The sequence below is a fragment of the Gorilla gorilla genome, chromosome 23 (genome assembly GCF_029281585.2).
Source record: "Gorilla gorilla gorilla isolate KB3781 chromosome 23, NHGRI_mGorGor1-v2.1_pri, whole genome shotgun sequence".
Lineage (NCBI taxonomy): Eukaryota > Metazoa > Chordata > Mammalia > Primates > Hominidae > Gorilla > Gorilla gorilla.
The window spans coordinates 47,069,274-47,092,844 of record NC_086018.1 but is presented as its reverse complement, the minus strand read 5'-3'; the positions used below and the strand labels follow the sequence as shown (position 1 = coordinate 47,092,844).

At 50.9% G+C, this 23,571-nt stretch overlaps 1 long non-coding RNA gene across 1 annotated transcript; it reads right to left on the bottom strand.

The window, feature by feature from the left end:
- Nucleotides 1-18,655: 18,655 nt before the first annotated feature.
- Nucleotides 18,656-23,229, bottom strand: LOC109024559 (uncharacterized). The gene is made up of 5 exons (XR_002004051.3): nt 23,168-23,229; nt 22,874-23,014; nt 22,449-22,568; nt 19,088-19,197; nt 18,656-18,934 (listed from the first exon to the last, which is right to left on the bottom strand). It is a non-coding gene; the product is annotated as an uncharacterized lncRNA (long non-coding RNA).
- Nucleotides 23,230-23,571: the final 342 nt, after the last annotated feature.

Sequence of the window (23,571 nt, the reverse complement as noted above, 5' to 3'; positions counted from 1 at the left end):
AATCCAGTGCCACGTGGCTCTTGGCAATGGCAGAGCACATATTCATTGACATCGGAACATGTGTCTCATACAGCAAGTAAAAAGGAAAATGATCTATGAGATTGTGCCCAAAATACAATCGACATTTTTATGTGAAACTATCTATGTATCTACCCATGCAAACACACACAAACCAAACATCTGAAATTTTATCCACGTGAACTATGACAGTCTTGGCTTACTTCAGAGCAGGGAAGAGGGCTCACCTGGACAGAGGGCAAACTGTGCCGCTGTCCTCTGGGGCAGGAGGGCTGGAGGGTAGAAGGAGAAAAACCCGACTACGGAGTGAGAGGAGAGAAACGGAGGCCACTTACAGGTAGGCGCCTTCATGGTTCCCCACCGCAGAAGACAGACCAAGTCCAGAGGAAACCCTCTGAAAATACCAGCTGTGCCCTTCGGGGTGCTCCTCTGCCAACCACGCTGTCCTCGGAAATGAAGAAGGGTTGGGTGTCATCCGTCTCTGAGGGAGACAAACTCAGTGCCCTGTGCTCTGTTCCCATCCCATGCTGCTGGAATTAAAATCACTATGAAGCATCAGACGCTTGGCAGGTGACAGCATCATACCACCAGCCAAGTCCCCTGCAAAGGAAATCTCCTCCCTTCTCCACCACGCCCCATGAAGCCAGGATCCTTTACGCCCACGTGGAACGAGAGGACAGACTTGATGCATATTCTTTTCCTCCAGTGACATCTCTTGGAAATTCTCTTATCAGCACCTTTTGATAAACATATGATGGGGGACAACCCAAAAAAATGGAGGAAGTGAACTGAGACATGAGCCCCAGCAAGGAGGATGTTGGCTGAGTCCACAGTGCCTCACAGAGGGATTTTACCTGCTACGCGAGGTGTAAAATGACTCTGTAAGTGGTCTCTGTCCTCGCGAACTCTGCAAAGCATTGGGAAGCAGAGAGCTGTCCACTCAAGTGGACACTCTGTAGCCAAAGCTGAAAACGTGTTCCCTTCTCTCTTTCCGTCCTTACCGTGTCAATCTCTGGAGTCCCTGCAACCCAGCAGAGGATTTGCAATGGGATTACATGACAGCATCAGTGTGAATGCATAAAGTCATCAAATAAGAAAATGCTAACTCTGTACCAGGGTCCACGTTAATAAGCCCACTCCCATTATCAAAGTCTTGTGGATTTTTTTGTTTGTTTGTTTTGGTTTTTTTGATGGAGTCTTGCTCTGTCTCTCAAGCTGGAGTGCAGTGGTACGATCTCAGCTCAGTGCAACCTCTGCTGCCCAGGTTCAAGCGATTCTCCTGCCTCAATCTTCTGAGTAGCTGGGATTACAGGTATGCACCACCACACCTGGCTAATTTTTGTATTTTTAGTAGAGACAGGGTTTCACCATGTTGGCCAGGCTGGTCTCGAACCTCTGACCTGAAGTAATCCACCTGCCTTGGTCTCCCAAAGTGCTGGGATTATAGGTGTGAGTTACAGTGCCCGGCCACATTATCAAAGTCGTGGGGAGAAACTAAAACCTTTTCAAGTTAAGCTCTCAATACCAAAAGAAAAAGGTCCAAGAATAAATTTTATTATTAGTTATATATATGTTGATTAAAACCCTTTCTGAGTCCTCATTCTCTGCAGACTTCCCTGGGAGGCCCCAGGTTGAGGTGGTAGGATTCCCGGGCAGCCCCTGGGGATGGGAGTGGGTCCCTCAGGACCTCAGAGGCTGGGTTTGTGCCATTCTTTAGAGCTTTGTCTCATTTTCCAAGGTGTTCTGATCTTGGCCAGGGAAGAGGGATGTCAGTTATGGAATCCCGTCAGAGGCTCCAGCACTGGAAACTTATGCCAACTTTACAGATGTGGAGACTGAGTCTTGACGAGCTTTGCAGCATGGTGTCTCAGTAGCTGACCAAAGCCAGGCTCGAACTCCTGCCTTCCTGACTCCAAGGACTGGTTCTTCCAGTCCTGCAGCAGCTCATGGATGGGATGCATAGGGTCAGAGGGGCCCACATCGGCACTCCAGGGAGACAGAGGAATGTTCAAGTCCAGGCTGTAACAGAAACCATCTTGAACCCTTGCACAGATGTACATAAGCAGGAGTCCTCGGTAACTTCCCCTATGTGCAGGATTGTGACATTGGCGACTTTACCCAAAGAAGGACTTATTCCCATATCACTCATTCGACCAATGTGGCATTTCCCTGTTTTCCACTCACTGCCCTTGGCCAGGTCCTGAGAAATATGGAGTGGAAAGAAACGGCCATCCTCAGATGACTCACAGGACGGTGGCCGGCTCCCAGGACGGCCACCCTGCTTCCTCTGCAAGGGAGCCCACCACCCTGTAAGCATGCATTTTTTGTTAATGTTAAGGTTTTTTCATATTCATTTCTCAAGTTTCTTATGCCAAGTTAGATAACCCCGTCTTCAAAATCTTTCAAAAATACCTGGTGCTTGAGCCACAGGCATTTCCAGTGGCCTGAATGAGAGCAAGCCCAGGCGAGAAGCACTGGCCGTGGGCCAGGCAGGGTGAAGACCAGGGGGAGACATCCATAGAGGATGATGCTGATGAAAGATTTGACTCAAAGAAGACACATTGGTCCCAAACACAGGAGCTGCGAGCCATCCGGGGCTTATTTCTTTGAGATACAGGAAGGGGAAGCAGGCTGAGAGCTCCACATTTAAACCCCAGCTTCAGTACATTCCAAGTATTTTATATGCTCAACAAATGCTCTTTGGTAATGAGAAAATTCTCCTTTAAAACAGGAGGTAAGGATTCAGAAATCATTTAACATTCAATCCAATTCAACTCAACAACGAGGAAGTGAATTTCCCCTGGCAGCTGCAATCACCATCCCTAGTGCAGAGAGGAAGCCTTTCCCCTGGTCCCCTGAAAGGCACCAAGTGGCCTCCTGCTGGTGGAGGCTTCAGAAGAGCAGCATCTGCTCGTGAGACCTGCGTTGGATCTCTCGTATTTATAGATTGTTGTTGTTTTGTTTGTTTGTTTGTTTGAGACAGAGTCTTGCTCTGTCGCCCAGGCTGGAGTGCAATGGTGCGATCTCTGCTCACTGCAAACTCCGCCTCCCGGGTTCAAGTGATTCTCCTGCCTCAGCCTCCCGAGTAGCTGGGATTATAGGCACACACCACCATACCTGGCTAATTTTTGTATTTTTAGTAGAGATGGGGTTTCGCCATGTTGGCCAGGCTGGTCTTGAACTCCTAACCTCATGATCCACCCGCCTCGGCCTCCCAAAGTGCTGGGATTACAGGCGTGAGCCACAGCACCAGGCCTATAGGTTGCTGTTTTAAAACTTCCAAAGAGCTTCTATGTGATCTAAAGAAATGTTGAAAGTCTCTGCGTAAAGACTGCATGTGCCAGGGCAGAGTAAGAAGAGCAAGGCTCTTGGGAAGAGAGGAATACAGGCAGCTTCGGGAACAGCTGGATCCAGACACAAAGCCACCTTCAGCCTTGGCTTCCAGCAGCACCCTGCTTTCTTCACTGCACAGGGCAGCATCATCCTCACACACAGCAGGGTGGGGCTGACACTTCCTGCATTTGCACCTTCAGTTTTGGCTGCTGGAGGAACAACATTCACCACCAAGGCTAAACCACCTTGGAAGAAAAACTCGTTGTCCAAGATTGAGTGAAAGGCTGATCCTAGGGCCATGATGCCATAGTCAGGGGCAGGAGCGCCCTATTCTGGAGCATTGACGAGGAGCACTCACCCAATCCTAGGGCCATGATGCCATGGTCAGGGGCAGGAGCACCCTGCTCCGGAGTATTTAGGAGGGGCACTCACCCGGCTTCTGCAGAGTGTGAGCCGTGGAGGAACTGCCCACAGCAGCCTCCCTGGAGGCTGCCTCCCGGAGCATCACGCTGACCACCCTGTGTTTCTAACCTGCTGCGTCCTTGGGTTCCCCAGGAAAAAGTATGCAAGAATAGGGAGCTAAGAAAGTGTATTTTATTGTATTAAGGATCAAAAAAGTAAAGCAGTCTAGAGACATTTTCCATGAGAGGATGGCCCTGCAACCTCTGTGAGCCCTGCCCGCAGGGTCCAGGCTCCCAGTGTGACAGCAGACAACACCAAGGGTGCCCCAGCTCAGCACACGCAGCTGGATGACACTTCATGTCTGCAGTGTACGAAGACAACACCAAGGGTGCCCCAGCCCAGCACACGCAGCTGGATGACACTTCATGTCTGCAGTGTACGAAGACAACACCAAGGGTGCCCCAGCCCAGCACACGCAGCTGGATGACACTTCATGTCTGCAGTGTACGAAGACAACACCAAGGGTGCCCCAGCCCAGCACACGCAGCTGGATGACACTTCATGTCTGCAGTGTACGAAGACAACACCAAGGGTGCCCCAGCCCAGCACACGCAGCTGGATGACACTTCATGTCTGCAGTGTACAAAGACCAAGAAGTGTCCAGTGTCACATCCAAAATGAAGGAAGTTTTATCCAAACTGTCGCTATGGTTATGTCAAGGCGAAGGGTGTCTTAGTTTGAGCTGCAATCACTAATTACCATAGACTGGGGGCTGAAACACTAGGCATTTATTTCTCTCAGGTGTGGTGTCTGGGAAGCCCAGGATCATCACAGTGCTGACTCGGTGTCTGCTGAGGGCCCCCTTCCTGGCTTGGAGATGGCGCCTTCTCGTTGTGTCCTCAGTGGCAGAAGGGAATCATTTATCTTGTGTCTCTTATTCCAAGGGCACTAATCCTATTCGTGAGGGTTCATGACCTCATCACCTTCCAAAGGCCCCATCCACAAATAGCGTTACATTGCGATTAGGGCTTCAACAGAGGGATCTGGGGATTCACAATCATTCAGTCCATAATAGATGGAGAGAAAGAAAGGGAGGGAGGGAGGGTAGGGAGGAGGGGGCAGAGGAAGGGAGGAAGGAAGAGGGAGGAAGAGAGAGAGAGAGGGAGGAAGAGAGAGAGAGGAAGGAAGAGAGGGAGGGTGGGAAGGAGAGAGAAGGGAGGGATGGAGGGAGTGAGATGAATTTCCCTTTGAGAGTGATGCAGGTGCCGTCCCTGGTCCTCATCACAGAGGCTCCTGTAGAGGGGTCAGCCCGTGTGCTAAGGAGACCAGAACCCCATGTCCCTATGCTCAGTACAGGGGCAGGGCACCGATGGCCTGCAGTTGGGAGGTCCCCATCAACCCCAGCTCCCAGGAGACAGGGCCGGGGCACTCTCATTCACCATTGTGTCCTGAGTGCCCAGACATGATGGCAGTTACTCAACATGGATGAAACGGAGAAGGAATTTCAGAGAAGCAGGAGGCTCCTCTCCTGTCCCTGGCCCTGTCTCACTTTACGTGTCCCACCCCTTTTCTGAAAGCCACCAGCCCACCCAGCTCCAGTCCTTCAACCTTTTCCAAACGTGTCACAAGTTCTCCAGGAATTACCTTCAAGCTTTCTTTTAGTAAGCATTAATTTTGTCTTATTTTTAAATTGGCTCAGCTTGAGCACGGGTCAGAATGGAGTTTTTCATTGGCCCTTTATGAAACCTCAACAGAGAAACCTTGTAAAATGGGAAGGAGATTGTTGAAGTTAACATGTTGTGTAGGTTTTGTATAGTTGTAGAGGGAGTTAAAGTTACTAGGTACATTTAGATGTTGATAGGTTTAGTGTAGATATTATGAAATTTAGGTGTAATTGCTTAAAGAATAGAAATGATGTATACTACCTAAACCAGTAAAAAGCTCGAGAGAGACGTCTTAGAAGTACAGGTAGTACAAAGCCCTAAGTAAGGTTGCATAACTGAGTTTAATACATTGTTAACTAAAAGAAATGCAAGTAAAGAAATTTATTAGAGAAAATATAGGAAATCTACCTCCCCAGGTGTCTACACATATGTAAAACATGCATTGTTGACAAGAGACATATCAAAAAGAACATAACATGGAAAGAATGAAAGCAAGATACAGAAAGTATGAGAAAAACACTAACCCAAGCAAGGCTGGAATCGCCCGATTATACCAGACAAATAGATATTAAATCAAACCACATTATCAAGAATAAAGAGAGCCACTACATCACGAGAAACGAAATTATTTATCAGGGTCATAGCATAATTGTGAAACTTAGTATATTAACATAATTTCAAATGGATGCAATGGATAAAATCTCAAGGAGAAAAACACGAATACAAAATCATGATAAGAGTGTTCGACACAACTCTCAATCCTAAAGTGGCTACACAGACCCAAAATTAGTAGAGAAGGATTCTTGTCAAGATAATTAATAAGTTTTCTATAATAGCTGCTTCAAATCTGTGAACCTAACAATCAAGCATTCATGAGACATTTAGAAAAATTCCAACAATTACTAAAAAATAAGTATTTATGGACTACATTCTCTGAACTCCACATATCGAAATTAGAAATAATTAGAAAAACAGCCTCATAAATATGGAACCATAAAAACCTATTTCTGAAGGAATCGTAAATCAAGGAAGATTACAATCAAAATCTGAAAATATTTGAAACATAATGACCACACAAATGCTGCATATTGAGACTTCTGGAGTGAGTGCAGAGAATGCTTCACCTAGGAAGGGTCAGCAAACTGTCTCTGTGGAGGGGCAGGTAGTAGCGTGCTTGAGGCCTATTGCAAAGCAGGTGACTAGCAAACTGTCTTGTGGAGGGGCAGGTAGTAGCATGCTTGAGACCTACTGCAAAGCAGGTGACTCTGGTTAATAATAATGTGTTGTATATTTCAAAATAACTAAGAGAATCAATGGATATATTAATTGGCTTGAATTAATCACTCCACGTTGTGCACATACATCCAAATACCACATGGCATGTCACAAGTGCAGACGATGATCATTTCCCATTTAAAAATATTATTACTAATATTTTTTACAAATAAAAATAAAAATATATTTGGCTTTGTGGGATAGTCTCTGTTGCATCTCCTCTTCTCTGCTGGGTTGGTCAGAAAGCAACCACAGGCAGTATGAAAATGAAGAGATGTGGCTCTGTTCCCGTAAGCTATGGTTAGCAGAAATCCCTCATTTACATGAAAATGTGTCACCTTTAACATATGTAGGAAGTAAGAAAAACTTTAAAATAAAGCTTGACTTAAAACATCAGAGAATAACAAAATAAACCTAAAGAAGCTAATGAATAGAAAATATATAATTATGTCCTTAAATTCATAAAAACAGACACAAAGGAATAACAGAGAGGACCACTGTCTTGTTCTGTTTTCTGTTGCTGTAATGAAATGCCACCGGCTGGGTAATTTATAAAGAAATGAGATTTATTTGGTTTGCAGTTCTGGAGACTACAAAGTCCAGGACAATGGTGCTGGCATCTGGCAAAGGTCATCCCGTGGGAGAAGGATGGAGGGCAGGAGCCAGGGCCTGAGTCCGAGCGGGAGAGGCCAGGCTCACTTTAGAAACCGCACACTTGAGGTAACAAACCCACTCTCTCGATAATGACATTAATCTGTTTATGAGGGTGGAAGCCTGATATGGTTTGGCCGTGTCCTCACCCAAATCTCATCTTGAATTGTAGCTCCCATAATCCCCATGTGTCATGGGAGGGACCCAGTGGGAGGTAACTAAATCATGGGGGTGGTTTTCCCCCAGGCTATTCTTCTGACAGTACGTTCTCACGAGATCTGATGGTGGTTTTTTTTTTTTTTTTGAGATGGAGTCTCGCTCTGTTGCCCAGGCTGGAGTGCAGTGGCGCGATCTCGGCTCACTGCAACCTCTGCCTCCGGGGTTCAAGGGATTCTCCTGCCTCAGCCTCCTGCCTGGACTGGTATAGACACAAATGTGCTAACATTGAGTCTGAAAACACTTCCTTGGATCTTGGATCTAAACTCTCACTGCTTCTCTTCTGATTATAAACCATTTCACAGCCCCCGGCAGTTCAGAAGGCCCTGAGCCCAGGCGGGAACTCAGACTGAATTGCGATGTCATTCAGGCATTAGAAACACGCATGGGCTCAGAGTGCTGCCTGCTTGAGGTTTCCCGTCTGTGAAGCAATTTTATTTAAATTCTACGCAAAATAGAACTCTTTGCTCTTCTTCCCAGAGTCCTGCTCGGTGGGAAGTTCGCTGGAGGCGCAGCAGGGAGCAGCCTGGCTTTTCCTACGGGGTCATTAGAAGCCTCGCTGGGAGAATTTCCCAAATATTTTGCTGTTCGCTCAAACACACTTTTATATTTTGAATCCAGGCATTTGAGAGAGAAATCTGTAGCGTCTGAAGCGTGGGTCTGTGGTTTTCAGCGGAACACACGGTCCTAAAAGGCCCTTCCCAAGATGGCCGGGGCTTCCGCCTGCCGCCCTCCTTCCCGTGGTGCTGAGCGCAGGCTGGGCGCGGCCACATCACCCTAAGGGCGTGGGTTTTGGAGTCTTGCAGGCTGGGGTCCCAGGTGAGAGATGCAAGCGGGGAGCTCCAGATGGGGAACTGGGTGAGCCTGGCTCGGTAAGGGCGTGCTCAGAACACCCCATCCCCGACCACGGTCTTGTCTGATAAAATGTCACGCAAGAGGAATCTGAAACCGCGAGAAGAGGAGGACACGGCCAGACCGCACCGAGCCCCGGCACCTCTGTGGGGAAAAGCAGGTCAGGCTGAGCGGGGCCGGCGGGGACACGCGCTCCTGGGCTTCTCCAGAGTCTGCCGGGGCCAGGCCCGGGACTGAGGCTGGGACGCGCTGTGCAGTCCCACCCGTCACACCCCTGGAAACACCCTCAGGGGTAACACAAGCCGGGGTTGAGTTTCTTGAAAAGAAGCTGGCTGCATCCTGGAGCCAGGGAAAGAGGAGCACAGGGGCCAAGCGGTCCAGGGCCACGGAGGAGCAAGACCCCTGGGGAAAGGCCCGGGTCTAGGCCGGGGCCAGGGGAACGTGGTGGAGACCTCAAAAATGGCAGAACACGGAAACAGGGCGAAAAAAGTAAACGTAGTCCTTGCGGCAGTTTAAAATACACAGGGGCAAACGCCGTGACTCCGCCCGGATGCAGAGTGGGGGTCTGTGTCTCTCCCCACAGGCTGCAGGGACCGGGCTCTGGGTAACCAGCAGAAGGTAACAGAACGAGGCTGCTTTTCCTCCAGGCTGTTCTGGTGTCGATGCGTGGCTTGTTCGCTGACTCCTGACTTGGAGCGCCGCGTGGCCAGAGAAATGTGGGTGCCTCCAGGCCACCATGGTGAGAGGAGAGGCCACCGCACGAACGGAAGAAGCGATGGAGACGGTCTTTACGACCTAAGAACAGAAAGAGTTTCTTATACACAATCTGAAAAGTAAAAATTGATTGATTGATTGATTGAGATGGAATCCCACCCTGTCGTCCAGGCTAGAGTGCAATGGCTTGATCTCGGCTCATTGCAACCTCCGCCTCCCGGGTTCAAGCGATTCTCCTGCCTCAGTCTCCCGAGTAGCTGGGATTATTAGCGCCCGCCACCAGGACTGGCTAATTTTTATATTTTTAGTAGAGACGCGGTTTCACCATGTTGACCAGGCTGGTCTTGAACCCCTGACCTCAGGTGATCCGCCTGCCTCGGTCTCCCAAAGTGCTGGGATTATAGGCGTGAGCCACCGTGCCGGGCCAAAAATCAATTTTAAAACGACCACATGAAAAATAAATCTCCTGTATCACAGAGCATGTTCTGAGGAAAATGAAAGCCACAGATCCAGAAGATATTTGTGACACATATGAAAAACAAAAACTCATATTCAAAACATACACAGCATTGCTATGAATCATTAAGAAAAATGATTTCGTCTCCTCTACAGAAGCCCGAGTGAAGGACAAGGACAGATCATTATAAACCAGGGAGCTTGAAGAGCTAGTTAACAAGCACAGAAAATATGTTCCCCCACACTGTTAATCAAGAAAATTAAAACTGTAATGAGATGCCGCATTGTATCCATGAGATTACTAAAAGTACAAAGTTCCACAATACCCCTTGTTGACGGAGCAGGGGAACCGCAGGAGCCTGCAGGAGATGAGATTGTAAACGTGCAAGGACATTTTGGAGAAGAGTTGACAATATCTCACTCACGAGTATCAAGCCAAGTGCCGAAAGAAGAATTGGTTGTCATAAAGAAAACAGAAACCCAGACTGGATGTAGCTTATCCCTCCAATGGAAAGTTACAAAGAAGTTAAAATGAATGGGCTGCATCTCTGTGTAACAATTTGGATCAATATCAAAGACACATTTGTTAAAGCAAGGTGTACAATGAAACGTGCAACATGAAACTATTTGTCTGTTTAGTAAAACAGAAAATCTAACTCCGCCTGGCTTACGAACACACACATATGTTAGAATTTGGAAAAAGGAAAGGGAGGGAGGCCGGCTACACGTGAACTTTTGGAAAATCTCAGACTCTGAGGGTCTGGGGCACCAGATGGAGACCATGGCAGCCTTCAGGGATATGAGGTCAGTCCTTCAACTACATTTGCAAGGTTTTATTGCTTAGGAAAATATTTAAAGCAAATATTTCAAACATGACTAAATCTGAGTGGTAGAGAGTCGCTGTTTTATAGATTATTCACTTTTCCCTGGGCTTGGAATGTTTCGTTTTTTCAAAGGTCAAATGAGATGCTGCCTTTCCACCAGATAAAGATTTACCTGGTGCCTCTGTTACTGCCCAGCAGCACCTGAGGACGTGGGGGCTGCTGCCCAACACGGAGGCTGGGCTGGCCTGGTCCGTGGGCTCAGGTTCTCATCCTCTGCACGTACATCTGCCTCGTGTGTGTCTCTGTGCACACGCTTGTATCTGGATGCAGAGTCCTGTGCCCAGTGTACATGCACAGATGTGTGCATCTGGGTAGATGTGCTGGTTCGCTGTGTGAGCATGCACAGACACTTGTTCACCGTGTGTGGGCATCCGTGCAGTGTGTACATCTGGACAGGACCCCGTGCTCCCTGTCTCTGCCGCTGAGATGTTTCCTAGCTGTGCACAGAATTCACTCTCCTACTGGAGGGCTCTGACTGAAAGCTCTGATGCGGCAGGCCTTCTCTTGACACTTGGTTAAGGTATGCCTCTCACATCTGTATGCCCACATCTGCTCTCCTCCCTCCCTCCTTCTCAGCACTTAGCCCTCTGATATGGTTTGCTGGCGTCCCCACCCAAATCTCATCTTGAATTGTAGTTCCCATAAATCCCCACGTATTGTTCGAGGTACCCCGTGGGAGATAATTGAATCATCGGAGTGGTTACCCAGATGCTGCGGTTCTCGTGATAGTGAGTTCTCGTGAGATCTGATGGTTTTATAAGGGGCTTTTCCCCCTTTTTCTCGGCACTTCTCGCTGCTGCCACGTGAAGAAGGATGTGTTTGCTTCCCCTTCTGCCATGATTGTAAGTTTCCTGAGACCCCTCCAGCCATGCTGAACTGTGAGTCAATCAAACCTCTTTCCTCCATAAATTACCAGTCTTGGGTATGTCTTTATTAGCAGTGTGAGAATGGACTCATACATTCTCCTAATGTAGTATACATGTGTTTGCTCATTTGTCACCATCTGTCCATCTCTAGTCTCTAGAATATGAGATCTGTAAGAATAGGGACACCTAGAATACGAGATCTGTAAGAATAGGGACATTGTCTGTATCAGGTGTTCATGGCTCAATCCCAGCACCTGGAACAGCATGAGGCACCTGGCAGGTGCTTGACAAACATTTGCAGGGAATATGTGTGCATGAACCTGCATGTGCAGGAACAGGTGCATAGGAACATGGATTGTGGACATGCATGTATGTGCGTGCATATGTACACCACTATGGATACGTAGCTTATTGTGTCTGTGCAGTGAGGTTTTCAAACCTCTGTCTTGTTTCCAGGATTTCCTGAAGACACCATCACTGTCAGGTGGTCTGCCTGGTACTGAGCCACCAGACCACCCAGCATGTCCTCACCCACGTGGACAGATGACAGGGGGCTCTGAGCATGCCCCAGTGCACCTTACGCACCTGTGAAGGTTGGGAGCCTGAGTGCAGCTCCTGTGGCACTGCCCATGGCCAGGGAGATGCCTCCTCAGTGCTCCTGACCCTCGGTGGAGGACTGGCCAGCGTTGTGTGCCGACAGTGTGTCCACACAGGTGTGCTGCGCCCAATGGGCAAGTCGGAAACAAAGGAAAATGCTCTCTGAAGGAAGAGGCAAAGCAATTAGGATTTCTGCGAGAAAATGAGACTGCATGTGGCACTGTAAATACCCTTGCTGTTGAACTTCTCGCTCCCCCCAAATACACCCTTCATATTGACATGTCTAGAACCTTAAACTGAACCAAGTTGAAAAGTGAGATTAATTAGGGCTGAGTTAACAGTTAACACATACAATGAAATATTGAATAAGGCTTACTGAGCAAACAAGAATATACAGAAGTGGAGGAGACAAAGAGGATATTAAAAATGCAGACAGTGATGAGGTAGATAGCTGGGACAAATAATGAAAAATAGTAAAGGAGATAAGGCAGATATTGGAGGAGCAAAGAGTCTCTGAAATAGATATCGGTATTGAAAGATGCTAAACACGCTTCTAAAGAGACTTTCTAGCTGACACAGGGAGCTCACTGATGGATGAAGTAGAAACATTTTTAAATGGAATCAAACAGGGCAAAGCGGGAGAAGAAAAAGAAGCAGGTAAACCAGTAAATTAACTTTTCTCGTGTGTGCTGTGTACTATTTGTGAGTGAGCAATGAACGCTGTAGCTCCCTGGAGGGGCCGTGGTGGGAAGTTTCGCTGCGATGAAGTAGAGGTGGTGCCTTTGGACCTCTTCTGAACCTGCAGGGAGAGGCGCAGAATATTCACAAGGTGAAGATGCAACAATTCAAATGAGTGTCCAGGTTTTCAGGGTGGTTGCTAAACCCCAAAAGACTGATAGCTTCGGGCAAAAGACTGCAGAAAGACCAGCTTTACATTTTTACGGAAGCAATGGGAAATGTACCCTGTAAGCCTTGAAAAATTCCCGAAGGGATTCCTGTTCATTCCTGTGGATCCTAATGGGCCAGCATAGACCTGTTAGTCAAAAGGGGATTTATCTTCATTGCACACTCATTCAGGCAGGCAGGGAAGTCAACGCCACTTTCAGATGTTTGCCAAGCATGAACCCTGTCCGTTCCCACGCCCTCCAAAGGCTGTTACACAGGGATGCCCACTTCTGGACAGAAGTGATTCATGCAGGATGAGAACCATGACCACAGAAGATTTTGTGCATGTGGTTATTTCAATATTTAATTTAAGTGTATGCATGAGTGTTCAGGATAAAAATGCTTGGAGTGTACTTTAATTCCATTAAAAACGTATACATTATTCATGTCCTATGGACTGTCCACTATGTAACTCAGAGAGCTGAGGGGGTAGAAATATATTCACTCATTCACTGTCTCCTTAAATATTTACTGAGCACTTGTTGCACGTTGAATAAGTTGTTGTTTTAGGTTCCTCATGGTAGCTGTGCAGGAAGGGTGCAGAGTGGCCTGAGGGGCTATTGGGAAAGTCCACCTTGGGTTGAGGGATCTGGGAGGGCTCCCTGGAGAGGTGTTGTTGGACTACAGCGATGGGAACATAAAGGAGCTGGAGAGAGATTTGGGTGCCAGTCAGCACAAGAAAGGCCCACACAGAGAAAGTCAGTCTGGGGCGAGAGTGAGCCCCCCAAGCTGAGAGTTCAGCCTGAGAGCATGGGAAGCCATCCAGGAGCTGAGAAGCCAGGCTGGGTCTGACCCCACTGATTCAGATCCCTCTGTGGGCTTGGGAAAGGTCAGAGACAGGGCCGCAGATGGGGGCTTTGGTGAAGGGAGCGAGAGTGTGAGCCAGTGCCACGTAGAGAGGACAGACGTAGGGATGCCAGCCAGGGTGCCGTCAGCCGAGAAAGGAAGGTCCAGCAGGCACAGTGTCAGAGGAGGGTCCCAGAGGAAGGCACCGGGGACAGTCCTGGCTTCTTACCTCGGCCACTAGGCAGATGGTGATGCTCTGAGGGTGCTGAGGCCACAGGGTGGGAGGGAGGAGGAGGAGCCTCCCCTTGCAAGCTCTGTTACAGGGGGTATGCATCAGTGGCTCCCCACCACCCTCTGGAGGAAGCCCAGAGCACAGAGCACTTGAGGCTCCTGGGTGTCCCTGGTCCCTGCTCCACTAAGTAGCTCCCCTGTTCCCCACCTAATCTCCATGGCTGGGCGTTCTGAATCCACGCTTCCAGCTCCCAGATGGTTCACAGGCTCCCGGCCCAGGCCATGTGTGCGTGCTGTCTCCCTGTGGGAGCAGGCTCCTGTCCTAGCCCCACACACCTGCTCATAGCTCTGCCCTCAGGTCAAAGGCCCCTTCCAGGGTCAGGGTCCCAAAGGGGAACCCCAGTTCTGGGCTCTGCAAATGCCTCCCAGCGTTACCCCTCAAAATGTCACTGTCCGAGGGTCTTGACCTCTGGCTTGTGAGCTCACAGAGGGCAGTGCCCTTGCACTCACCTTCCTGTTGACCTGCAGGGCCAAGCATTGTGCCGGACATAGGGGTGAACAGGCACATGCTTCCCACCTGTCAAGGAGATTCTTGCTCTCCTGGCTCTGCCCCACCCCTGGGGGCTCTGCCAGCTCCTCAGAACCCTGAGTCCAGGGCAGGGCACAGTCTCAGGTCTTAGCCTGATGACGTAGTGCAGGCTCTAGGCCCCAGGAGGGACATGGCACTTCCTGCATCAACTCTGTCACTGGTCTCCCCAGGGCTTCCCTCCCCAAGCCTCAGGGGCTGTGGGGTACCCCATCCTCTCCACAGAACAGGTGCATGGGCCTCCAGGAGATGGTTAATAGAACGGAGAGGTTTTAGGGAAGTTTATTTCTATAGCTCTTACATTTATTTATATTTATCAAATATGTTCCCATCACTAAAATCTCTTTGGAGCATTTTCAAAAATTAAAGAATTGCATCTAAAAATACTGACCTTGATGTTCAGTGTGCATGGGTAACTCCCCAGGCCCAGCAACATCAAGAGGCAGATGTGACAGCAGCCGTGGCTGCTCAGGGGGCCGGGAATGTGGGAAAGGGGTGGCTCTCAAATAGTCTTGACAAGCGGCTGAACGTGATTGTGTCAGATTTCGAAAGTGCGGCCTGAGAATTTGAAATCCATTCACTCCCCACCCCCCAACCGTTTTTTCATGTATTCATTCATTCAGCACACCCTGAATGAACACTCTTTTATTTGCTACCTATTCAGGGACACTACACAGGCCCGTGACCATCACACACCCAGCCTGGCCCCGTGGTGTGCCTGAGCAGAGGACTGTTGGCAGATGGTTCACTTCCACCCTCCATGATAAATGCTGAGAAAAGAAAGATCAAGGGCTTCAGAGCCCATTGGAGGGAATTCATACAGCCGGGGGCCCAGGAAGCTGCTAAGGAAACTGCCTGGACGGCAGGGTGGCCGTGACCACGGAGTGGGGGAGAAGGACCCAGAGGAGCTGAGGAATCCTTGCTGTGGAAGGCACCATATGAGCTGCGTGAAGTCAGAGTCAAAAGCAAACCCGTCTCTTCTTGACAGTGGGACCCAGGAGGCAGGACAACTTGCCAGAGAGGCTGAAGGAGGTTCTCTGAGGCTGGATCCTCGACAAGAAAAAGGAAGAGGGTCTCCCTGATTCCCTCGCCAGCAACAGCTGGTCTTCCAGCAGTCAGCAATCTCTTGTCCCTTGTCTTCAAAAGCCCATGGAGCTGGAGGCAGGCAGCTGAGGTCAGGAAGAGAAGGTGCAACCCAGTCTAGGAAGGCTGAGTCCTCGTGAACCCTCAGGGCTGGGGTGAGGGGCTGGTGCCCAGCCCAGACACCAGCACAGCCCTGCAGTGGGAGTTGATCTCAGCAGATGGACGGGCACTGCCCGGAGGAGGAACTGGTCAGCACCGCCCGGAGGATGGACTGGTCAGCACCGCCCGGAGGAGGGACTGGTCAGCACCGCAGTGGCCACTTGGCCTAATTTGCCACCTGAAGAGCCGCCAGGTCTCCAGTGACTCTAGCACCATGGCCAGGAGAGGAGCAGGGTGACCTGAGGGTACAGAGAAGGTTCTGCTGTAATCAAGTTCCCCTGCCTGGTGGGAGGGCTCAGAGGTTTGAGAGGGGAGGGATTTCCTTTTAAAGCTGCAGGATCCCTGTGGGTCCAGAAGGAAACACAGCCATGGTGGGCATCTCATGTAGGGTAGTGACCAGGAGCAGGACAAAGGTGGAAGGTGGGCGGAGCCCCCACATGGGCCTCAGGTGACATTGGACATTTCCTCAGCAAGCGTCACCTGGGTGGTGACGAATGGGGTAGGAGAATAGATGGAATGTGGAGAGTAGCAGTGTGAAGCTGCACCGCCTGGTCACCACTGGAGATACACAGAGTTTGCTCTGCCTGAGGAGCCCACGCTGGCTGCAGACACGGGGCAACCACGTGAGAAAGGTCAGACCCAGCCCCACTCGCCTTCCATTTGCATCTTAGGGACGGGGATGCCTGCGCCAGCAGCAGCCTTGCTGCCCCTGCGTCCCCCAGTGCACCTGCCAGGGCAAAGCCAACAGGCAGTGCCAAGGACCTGAGGGAGGAGGTGGGCTTGACTTTGAGGCAGGGCACAGACACCAGACCATGTGGAGGAGCAGCTGAAACAGGGCCGGTGGCAGCAGCCGCCTGTGAGACGTGCCAACCAGTGAGCCTTGTTAGTTTACCATTGTCGTGGCAAGACCCAGAAGTTACTGCCACTTCCCACGGTAAAAACCCAATGACCCTGAGGTTTCTGCTCCTTTTCTAGAAACTTCTGCATAAACCAACCCTTAATTAGCATGTAGTTAAAAGTGGGTGTAATTATGATGTGGAGCTGCCTCTGAGCTGCTGTTCTGCGCACTCTGCTCTCCTGGGGCAGCCCCTCTGCTGCCGCTGCAATAAAAGCTGCTAACAGCACCTGCTCACCTTTGAATTCTTTCCTTGGCAAAACCAGTAACAGACCTGGGCTAGGCCCCCGTTTTCGGGTCTGCCTGCCCCATATCAGACCTGCCCAGGGTTGCCCCACCACTCCTAAAGGAAGACAGGAAGGGGAGGGGGCAGCTGCCCAGGCCACCCTTCAGATTGCCCAGCCCCAGCTCCTCTGCATCCTGGAACCCTTGTTCACACGGAGGGGCAGGGCAAGCCCCAGCGCCTGGGTGCCCACAGGAACCTGGGGGAGGGCTCCTGAGAGGTGACCAGGCAGATCTGGTGGCCGCCGGCAGATGCTTGGGTTTGGGCCCCTCACCCCACTGCCTGGTCAGGCCCCTGCTCACGTGAAAGCACAGGAATGGACGTCAGGCTTTGAGTGTGGAAGCCACGTGTGCAGGGACCTGGAGTGGGAAGCAGCTCCCAGGCCTGGCGTGAGGCCCCTGGCATCTCCCACAGAGGGGAGCAGAGGGAGCCTCTTCTGGGATGCCAGTAGCTTTGCTTCTGGGCCCTGTGCTCTTGTGTGAGTCTGTGTGATTCCGCCAGATTCCGCCTTGCTCTGCGTTGGTCTCCCTGTTGCCTCAGCCACCCTGGCCTCTGGAATCCAGCCCTCTGGCAGCCGCCCTTCCGCCTGGCATCTTTCTTATCCTACCTTTTGTTTCCACCCAATGACTGTTCTTTTCCTCCTGGAAGTTACCACCAGGACACTACCAAGCCCAGCCCCTCTCTGGACATCACTCCACTTTCCATCATTCCTGCTGTGGTCTGAAGGTTTCTGTCCCCTCAAAACGTATCTGTCGAATTCTCGCCCCCAAGGTGATGGTATTAGGAGGTGGGGCCTCTGGGGGGTGATGAGGCCATGGGGCAGAGCCCTCATGAAAAGGATTAGTGCCCTTAAGGAAGAGGCCCAGAGAGCTCCCTTGCCCCTTTTTCTGCAGGAGGACATGCACAGCACCGGCTTCTATGGGGCACTGGCCTCAGCTGACGCTGACTTTGCTGGCACCTTGACTTCCTGGCCTCCAGGACCGTGAGAAATGAATTTCCATGGTTTATGTGATATGAATTTCCATGGTATTTTGTTACAGCAGCCCAGGCAGACTGAAACAATTCCCGTGCTAGCTGGAGAATCAGAAGGTGTGTTTGCTCCTTAAAAACACCCTCAGTGGCACCAGCTTCACCCCCATGGCACCGGTTCTCATCACTCTCTCAGAGGCCACCCTCACCTCCGCAGGCCTTGAATTGTTAAGAGAATTTAGCCACAAACCAGGCAAGAATCTTTCCTACTTTTCAGCAGCCAGAAGGCTTTGTAGTTAATATTCTTCTTTAAAAATTCAGTAATTATGTATCTAGTTGCTACCAACCACAGAGAAAAATATGCATATTAAAAAGTCCATAATTACATAATAAGCACTTCCTGTCAATGGCGTTCTGCTGCCGTGCACTCTCTGCCCCCTTAATCTTAAAAAAAATTCAAAAACAATGACCACAAACACTAACATAAATCAAGCACCACGTGTCAGGTTAATGCAAAATTACGTGTTTGCTTTGAGCACATAGATAAGTTCTAATTCAGACACCATCAGTCCTAACCACAACCACATGGGATCTGTGGCCCTGCCGGGATGGCTGGGGAGCTGGAAGCACCTCGGAAAGGCTGAATGGCAAAGGACTCAGGAGGACACCTGAGGAATCACCTGCTTGGATTCGAAGCTGCCAGAGTGTCAGGTAATTTGGGGAAGGTCTGTAGCCTCCCTGAGCCTCAGTGTCTTCACAGGGAAGATACAGTATTTACTTCATAGAGGTTGCTGTGGAAACTCTACACCCCGATTTCACCACAAAAACAAGCAAAATAAAAGAAATGGGGTGAAAAACGGTGCCTCGTCCCAGTTCTCTTATCGCTGTGTGGTCACATGACCCAGTCCTTGCCAGGGGGTGCCAATGAAAGTGCCTCTGTGAACCCTGAGAAAGGCCCTTTCACGGGAACACGTTTGGCCGGCCCTTGCCTTTGCCCTTTTCTGTCCTCTGTGGAGAATGCAGATGCAATGCTGGAGGTGCAGCTGTTGTCTTGTATGTTTGAGGCAGCCTAGGAATGATTGAGCAGAAAGATTTGAGGAGGCCATGTCCCTGATGGCACCCTAGAGCCAATGGGCCACCCTGGACTGCTTCCCCCTTGACCATCTTAGTAGTTGAGAAAAACAACCTGACGCTGTGCTTCTCTCTCGGGAATTGCTCTTACCTGCATGTTAATGGAAGGTTGGTAGCCAGTGGGTGTGCAATGTAGAAGCTGTTGTTATTTTGAGGTAGGAATAATGTCATCTTGAGTCTTTAACATCCTAAGCCTGTGACCTAGGCATGGGGAGAAAATCAAGTCAGGCTGGGCGTTCTGGGCTTCTCTCTGCTGAAAAGCCCTAGGGAGTCGCCCTGCTTCCACTGACTGTGGACAGAAACCCCACTGCTGGCTCCAGAGATGTCTCCTGATTCTTAGCTCAGAGCGTATTCCTTCTCCCTCACCAAACCTTCCGAGGAGCCCACTGGCTCTGGGGTGAGATTTGCGTCTGGTTTTGAAGACGCTGAGCATCAGCTCCTTTGCATGCCTTGCCTGCGTGTTTCCCTGCACAGGTGGGCTGGCCGCTCCTCCCGCCCATCCTCGCCAGGGCTGATCTGCCCGGAGTCGGGGGCAGTGCTCAGATGGCGGCTCTTTCTGTCTTCTGCGTGTGTCCTTCCCTGAGTGTTCCTCCAGTGTCATGTTGTCTCTCAGAGTCCTGCTCAGGACACCAAGTGCCTCCTTGCAGCCCTCTGGGCAGCAGAACTGGGCCAGGGCTCGGCTCTGGGTACTGGAAGTTTCCACCTGTCCACCATTCCTCCCAGCATGCGACACAAGCATGACCGTGTTTCACATCTGCCATGGCATAGGAATGGTGGAGGATCTCCTAGTCGGACTTGATCCAGGGAGCACCCTGGGGAAGGGACCTAGGAGCACAGAGGGCAGGACAACTTCCACCGGCCTTCAGCCTCCGCTCCTTCAGGTGCCCAGTGAGCAGCCTTAGGCAGCAGAGCACCTGCGAGGGCTTCTCCATCTGCCCCCAGCCCTCCCCTGACACCCACAACTTTCACTGTTGATTGGACCTCAATCCAATGCCCCACTCGAAGGACCTCCCCCACGACCGTTTCTCCCGCAGCACCTCATGCATCCTCTTTCTGGACTTGGCTCTATTTTTTAATGACCATCGGTCACCCCGACTTGCGATTATTGGCTCCATTTGTTCAATACCTCAGTCCACTACCAGAACAGGAGCCACTCAGGCAGGGACTTGGTCTGTCCCTGAGCTTGGAAGGTCACATGGCTCTCAGTTGTTTCCCAAAGAATATTTGTGAATAAGTGGAGAAATGAATGAACGTGTGAACAAATGAATGAATGTATAAAAAGTATTTCCTCCAACTTGCTGGTCTATCTCTACTGTCTTTCCCTGGCCCTTGCTCCCCAGCTGTCCTGGGTCCACAGCTCCCCTTCAGCTCCCCATGCCTCTGTAGAATATTCCACTGCCCAGGGCTCCGCTGTCTCCACCTGCCAAGGCGTGTGTGAGGCTTTCCGGTGGCGCTGGGGATGCTGGCTCTGTACCCACTCCCAGCACACTGTCTCTCTCTCCCTCTGCACCGGGTGACTTTAAACTCCAAGTCCCTCACCGTGACCAGCACTTGGCCAGGATTCCTGTTGAATGGATTGATGAGTCAATGATAAACAGATGAAAAAAATTACAATAGAATTTCAATAATGGCTTAAAATCCAAGAATAGAATATGATTTTGTAAAGAATCCCACAGCCGAGTTCTGTGTATGGGAATTGAAGCCAGGGCCAGAAAAGTAATAAATAAACAAACAAATCTGTCTTTTGATTCCTCTGCCCTGGAGGCAGCTTGCTAAGTCCCTGGACCCTGCAGTCTTCTGCTAATTTGCTTCCCTAAAGCTGCCAAGCATGGCCTGGCTGCAGCGACATGGCCGGGTCTGCTGTCACCTGGGTACCAGAGACGCAGGCTCCAGAAGCTGTTTCCCTCCCCAAAGCAAATGTGGCCCACGCCACTCTAACTGTGCCAGCACCAGGAGCAGAGGTTGCTTCCAGCTATGGACTTCGGCCTCTCACTAAGGGGAAGACTGGCTCCTGGAATGCAGTGCCTGCCGGAATAGTCTACACTGTTTTGCACTGGAGTGGCTGTGATAATGGTGGGTTTGGGAGAGAAACCTTGTACCGCCCTGTACGGCTCTTGCCCTCAACACACCAAGAGCAGCTATCTTCTAGCCTGGAGACTTTTCAAAGATTCATTGTGTGTGCGCGTGTGTGTGTGCACACATGCACCACTGCATAAAAATGAATCTTTATGGAATTCAGATTAAGAAGCTCTCCTAGGCCACAACTGCCCTTTTGTCTGGTCTGTAGAGCTGAGGGTTGGTGTCCTGAGGATGCCAGGACCGCAAGTGAAGATGATAAAGGAAGCAGGAGAGGAGGAGGAGCTGGGTGTGAGAAAGTGGAGACCCGTGGGAGGGACAATGGAGAGTCCCAAATGGGACCAGGGTCTGGAGAGCAGCGGGGAGCCCCCGTGGCCACCATCAGTAGAGAAATACAGACAGCAACCAGCACCTCTGTAGGTGGGATGAATAGGTCTTAAATTCCACAGGGGCCTCCAATCAAAGCCCCAGGTCCGCTGGCTGGATGAGCGAGATCACAGCGTGGGGCTGAGCTCCCCCAGGGGCAAAGCGTGCAGGTGACATCTCCATTGCTGGCCTGGTGACTACAGAGGGGCCTCTGCGACACGGCGCTGGGCTGAGGAGTCCAGGTGGCTGCAGGGCTCGGGGGTGGGACCACACAACTCAGCTCTCTCATCTCCTTCCAAACTTAGTCTCAGGTTTGGGTTCTCCACATCCTCACCAGGTATCAAATGCTTGTTAACATCGCAGCCACCATGCGGCGATCACGGCGTGTGTTTTCATCCTGCCGATCGCCTGTGAGTCCAGCAACGGCCCGTTTTATTTTTCAGTCAGAAACCTGAGAGGCGAGCGCCCAGTCACTTTTCCAAAGTCATCGAGTGGCTCAGTTGCGGGGCCAGAACTAAAACCAGGGCTCTAGCCAGTCCCTCCAGCTCCGCCTTCCAGCCAGTGTCCAGGGAAAGCAAGAGCAACATGTGGAGAAACTGCAGTGACACACGCGTAAAGCAAAACATGATCAGATTAAAGAAATGCAATTCCCAAATAAAGATTCTCCGCAAAGTGAGGCAAGGAGAGAAAACCAAACCGCATGGTCTCACCCCTAAGTGGGAGTGGAACAATGAGAACACATGGACACAGGGAGGGGAACGTCACACACCGGGGCCTGTCCGGAGGTGGGGGGCTGGGGGAGGGAGAGCATTAGGACAAATATCTAATGTAAATGACGGGTTGATGGGTGCAGCAAACCAACATGGCACATGTATACCTATGTAACAAACCTGCACGTTCTGCACGTGTACCTCAGAACTTAAAGTATAATAATAAAAAGTAAAAAGAAGAAAGAAAGGGAAGTTAAATAAGAAAAAAAAAAGCAACACCGGTACATTATAAGAAAATACCTTAAAACATCCTCCAGATAGTCCAGTGCCCTTGGTTTCTCTCGTGTCCGACCTCACATGCTAATTTTTGTGCCTTACATGTCACAGAAGCAGTCATAATCACCCTCATCACTGTGGGGCCTGGTGGGGCAGAGACAGAGGGCCCTTCTCATCTTTGGGAGATGCTGAAAGGCCAGTGCCCACCGGCCCTAACATTTCACGTCCACCCCCGTTTTCCTATAGAAAGACAGAGGAAACGGGACAGCGGCCTTCAGGGTCAGCATTTGGGAGCTGCCTGGCGGCAGGCGAGGACCCGAGGCATTAGCGGCGTCCTCAGCTCCTGGGCCTGCTGAGCTCTGACCCACCCTTGGGTGGCTCAGAGGTGGCCGGTTCACTTCGAGAAGCCCAGAAAACAGATTCTTCCTGAATGAGTCTCAGAGAACTACCTGCATCCTGGCAGCTTCCCTGCAGCTGGAAGTGGAGGCAGGAGGAGACCTGGGGCCAGGAGTCTCTGCCAAGTGTTTGAAGTGGAGGCGGGAGGAGACCTGGGGCCAGGAGTCTCTGCCAAGTGTTTGCCTTCTTCACTCCTGATAGAGAAAAGTTCAGACGTGATTGTGGCTGCAGGAGGTCCTGTCCCACCACACGTGTTGGCTCTGGGCTCGCCTGGCCATTCCGGAGACATCCAGGGTACGTCGGGGCTCGCCCTTTGGCCTTCAGAGAGCTGCCTGGGAAGTGCTCACCTTGTGCACAGCTGCGGCCTCTCCCGCTGCAGGATTCCCCTCCTCCCGCTCCCCAATCCTTCCCACCCAGAACCCCTCTTCTCCCTCTCCCCTCCCCTTCCCACCCCCTGGCCCCTCCCACTCCCAGCATCCTCTCTCCCACCCTCTGGCCCCTCCCACTCCCAGCATCCTCTCTCCCACCCTCTGGCCCCTCCCACTCCCAGCATCCTCACTCCCAGCATCCTCTCTCCCACCCCCTGGCCCCTCCCACTCCCAGCATCCTCTCTCCCACCCTCTGGCCCCTCCCACTCCCAGCATCCTCTCTCCCACCCTCTGGCCCCTCCCACTCCCAGCATCCTCACTCCCAGCATCCTCTCTCCCACCCCCTGGCCCCTCCCACTCCCAGCATCCTCTCTCCCACCCTC